This window comes from Alosa pseudoharengus, unplaced genomic scaffold (genome assembly GCF_046254945.1).
Source record: "Alosa pseudoharengus isolate Yale_2024_CS ecotype anadromous, Long Island Sound unplaced genomic scaffold, YU_APseudo_1.1 YU_APseudo_1.1_scf_2, whole genome shotgun sequence".
Lineage (NCBI taxonomy): Eukaryota > Metazoa > Chordata > Actinopteri > Clupeiformes > Clupeidae > Alosa > Alosa pseudoharengus.
Window position 1 is genome coordinate 34,970,100 of NW_027468663.1, and position 4,309 is coordinate 34,974,408.

Sequence of the window (4,309 nt, forward strand, 5' to 3'; positions counted from 1 at the left end):
ATTTTCAAATTGACATAATTCATTAGTTTGCACTAGGCCAAAAATAAGTGGCGATGAGTTAGGCTGGTGCACTTCCAAACAGCCAACATACATATGATTTTCATAATTTTGGGTACAATGCTTGTCGAGTAATTGGGCAAAAGGTGTTTTCGGTGGGCGTAGCATGAAGTGACACATCTACCCAAGGACAAAAACCTTTCAGTCTCAACCAAGTGAAGCGAGGTGACAAGTATGCCAAGTTTCATGTGGAGCGTTGAAATCTAAGTGTAGGACATTGTCGACCAAACACTGAAAAACAGACAAAACAAAAAATGGAAGAAAAAAGAATAATTTTCATTGCAGTGGCTGTCATAACAATCAGTAATATGCTAAAGTGTAGTATGTGCCTTTGTCTAATCAGACTGTCCAGTCATAAAAAAAATATATTGTTTTGTGTTGCCTTTTTTTAATGATAGAATTGTCCTCATGAAAGCATTCAAAGTAGCCTGTAATATATCTTTATACATCTTTATGTCCAGGTCTAACACCATATGATGTGTCAAATGATAGAGACGCATTGTTTGAATAGGCCTACTGCACATGTGAGATGACATTCCCTCTGGAACGGTAAATCTGGAGTGAGGCAGCATCAGCACACTGCTATCAAGGACTGCTGCCATGACAGGGTGAGGAAAGATAAGGGTTTTAAAGTGTCACTAATACCACAATTAGCTTGTAATTCCTCCTATGTGTCTCGACATGACCAACTCCCATGCAGCAATGAGGGAGATGCGCTAGAATGCCAAATATGGGGTGGCTCTGGGTTTGACTGCTGTGTGTTGACGCTAAGCACCCACACAAAACTAGTGATTCACTTTCTCTAGAAATCAAGGGAAGGGATCAAGATTGACCGAACAAGTTTCACCTCAATCAGAATAGATGGTAGACTGAGATTACATAAATCTTCTTGTGATTGATGATTTTGTTCATGGTTCTAAAAATTAGGCCCCAGCAGTGGCGCGACTGGCTGGGGCACCTGCACCATACGCCGGCGACCCGGGTTCCATTCCCGCCCCGTGGTCCTTTCCGGAACCCACCCCGACTATCTCTCCCACTCACTTCCTGTCAGTCTCCACTATCCTATCCTATCTTAGTAAAGGCATAAAAAGCCCAAAAAATATACTTTAAAAAAAACAAAAAAAATGGTTCTAAAAATTACGTCAAATACATGTCTGGTTTGCCAGACATGAATTATAAAATGACACAGACAATCCCCTCTCTGAATCCAATTTTATACAGGTGAAGGTCAATGTAGGTGAGCAGTACTTAATGCTGAGTACATTGCCCTGACTGACGACATCATCTGAACAGCTGCATTACTGCAGGGGCTTTGTGTGTAGCACTAGACTTACATCAGGCCTACAAGAGAGGCATCCCCACCACAGAGTTACAGCGCCCTCCACATTTATTAGCACCCCTGGTAAAGTTGCCTAAAAAGATGTGTTAAAATCATCTTTTGGTAATCTATCTTAGTCACACAATAAAAACAATGTGGAAAATACCAACTTTGAAGGGAAACAAATTCATTCTGAGAAAAAACAATACCTCATAAAGACATTTTGACACCCTGTAATTAAGCAGGGGATTTGAGATCATTCCTCTACAGAATCTCTCCAGATCATCAGGATTCCTAGGTCCTTTCTTATGCATTCTCCTTTTGAGTTCACGCCAGTGGTTTTCTATAGAGTTCAGATCAGGAGACTTTCTATGGAGTTTGGATCAGGAAAAGCATCTTCTTTTGTCTTTTGTGGAGGGATGACTTTTGATGTTCAAAAGTGGCCACTCCACTGAAACGGCTCTGTTGTCTGTGACTGAAGTCTTAAAATCTGCCAGAGGTGCTCCTCAGTCCTCGTCTTGCGTGACATATCAGCTGCTTTGGACACAGTCAACCACCGCATTCTACTATCCATACTCTCAAACATGGGCATTTCTGGCAAAGCACTCTCCTGGTTTGAATCCTACCTCACCAGGCGTTTGTTCAAGGTGTCATGGCTAGGACACAAGTCCGCGTCTCATTGCCTTGCCACAGGGGTGCCCCAAGGTCCCCTCTTTTTGCTGTGTACACTACCTCATTGGGCCCAGTCATCCACTCACACAGCTTCTCATATCACTGCTACGCAGATGATGCACAACTTCATCTATCCTTCCCGCCTGATGATGCCACGGGGGCCGTCTACACGACGCCGTTTTTTGTGAACAGTCTCGGTGCGGATCTCGGACTTGGCCTCTCTGATATCTGCTTGGATGAAAGAACATCACCTCCAGCCAAACCTCTCTAATACTGAACTACTGGTCTTCCCAGCAACAAACAAACCATACAACACCAACACAACATCAACATCAAAACTGGCACCCTCTCTCTTGCACCTACCATGGTGGCAAGAAACCTAATACACACTGACCCCATACTTCCCCCCTCCTCCCTCCTCCCACTCCACTTCCCTCTCTTCTCTTCTTTATCTCCTCTTCTATCACTCTCTTCCTCCATACTTCTACTAGTTCTTAATGTGTAGGCACTCCTGCCCTCTAGTGCTAGTATGGACAGATACAGCAGAAACTTCTACTGTAGCTACTAGCTATATTCTCCACTGCACTGTAGTTAAATGTTCTAACGCTGTAGCTGTAGTCCTGTAGTCCTGTAGTTTAAAAGTTCAAATGTAAAAATGCTCAAATGTGAATAGCTTAAATGTTATTCTATTGCTGTAGTGTAGCTCTAGCTTAAAAAAAATGCTGAAATGTTAACAGCCTAAATGTTATTCCATTGCTGTAAGTCCCTTTGGATAAATGCACCCCCCAAGTGAATACATCTAAATAGAAATGGCAATAGGGCATTTGATCTCTGTGTCACTTTACTAGCAAACAGGAAATAATGAATTACCACTTGAAATGTCATTTGACACTCTGATTAACCTGACAAAGTTGAATAGAAATGGAAAAAAAACTTCAGTTACATTTTGTTTACAAAATAAACAAAATTGTGCCACGTGTGTTTTTATTAAAAAAAAATATTAATTCATTCTTCACTTACTGTATTCACTTCTCATTCCTCATTGTTTTCATTGTGAAACTGATGAATTGCCAAAAGATTATTTTCACCTCTTTTTACTCAACTTTACCAGGGGTGCCAATAAATGCAGAGGGTGCTGCAGCTGTCACCAACTCTGGTCTCTCCTCCTTTTGGCTTGTGGGAACTGCCTGGCTGCTATCACACGGGTGAGTGTTGTCCAGGATGTGTCCACTGAGGCACATCCAGCCACCACACCCTCGCCAGGCCCTGCAGAGCCACATACACAGTCCTCCCTGTCACGGTCAATATTGACTGAATTCCCTTCTCTGTGGACACTTGGGCCGCGCACCATCACTGGCATCAGGCCAGACCACACATGTGATGCTGCATGTTCTGTAGACACAACCGCTGAAACCCACCCCAACATTCCTGCTATTACAAGTGAATGCATCATTACCGAAGTAAGTGTGTGTGTGTGTATGTATGTGTGTGTGTGTGTGTGTGTGTGTGTGTGTGTGTGTGTGTGTGTGTGTGTGTGTGTGTGTGTGTGTGTGTGTGTGTGTGTGTCCTGTCAGTCTGTGGCCAGCTGATGATGCAACATCTCCTCTACTAGGGTGGACAGGACAGGACAGGATGCAGCAGGCCCCAGGCCTCTGGCCCCGGTTGGACACACTGCACACAGCACGGCGCTGCGCTGCACGGGCCCCTGAGAGCTATGCTGACGCCTCACAGCTGCCTGTGGAGTAGAATAGAAGAGACCGCGCCATGCACAGTCCCCCATACTGCACCTCTAGGTGGGTGGCCTGTCTCTCTCACATCCTCTCACAGAGACATTGACTGGGGATGGGCTTCAGTACAACCTGAAGGTGTCAGTTCAGCTCACTGTAATTGCTGTAATTAAACTTTGTTCATTTTGTTCATTTTAGGTTAATAACTGAATTAAATAAACTGGTTTATTACTCGAATGAGTCATTTTAGAAGACAATAATATTTAGTATGTACCACTCAGCAGGATTGGTTCGTCTGTAAAAAAATCAATTTTTTACTTTTTACGCTTTTAAGAGAGAGAGAAACAAAGCAAGAGACAGAAAGACACAGGGAGAGAGGGAACGCGGTGGCTGTGGTGGGCGTGTGTGAGTCTGTGTTGTTACATGTCTTCTCTGTGGTGTTCTCACATAGTTTCTCTGTGGAGGCGAGAAGGGCCGCTTCTCATCACCACGCAGCCCTCACTAACACCCTGTCTGTCAGCCCGGCTCAAAGAGC

The 4,309-nt window shown here is 44.0% G+C and overlaps 1 long non-coding RNA gene across 2 annotated transcripts; it reads left to right on the forward strand.

Annotated features, from left to right (window-relative positions):
* The first annotated feature begins 522 nt into the window (after positions 1-522).
* Positions 523-3,894, forward strand: LOC143135253 (uncharacterized). Of its 2 annotated transcripts, none has more exons than XR_012988864.1 (3): positions 523-665; positions 3,159-3,507; positions 3,660-3,894. It is a non-coding gene; the product is annotated as an uncharacterized LOC143135253 (long non-coding RNA). The 2 variants fall into 2 exon arrangements; XR_012988865.1 differs by having other exon boundaries at positions 3,159-3,252.
* The last annotated feature ends 415 nt before the right edge of the window (positions 3,895-4,309 follow it).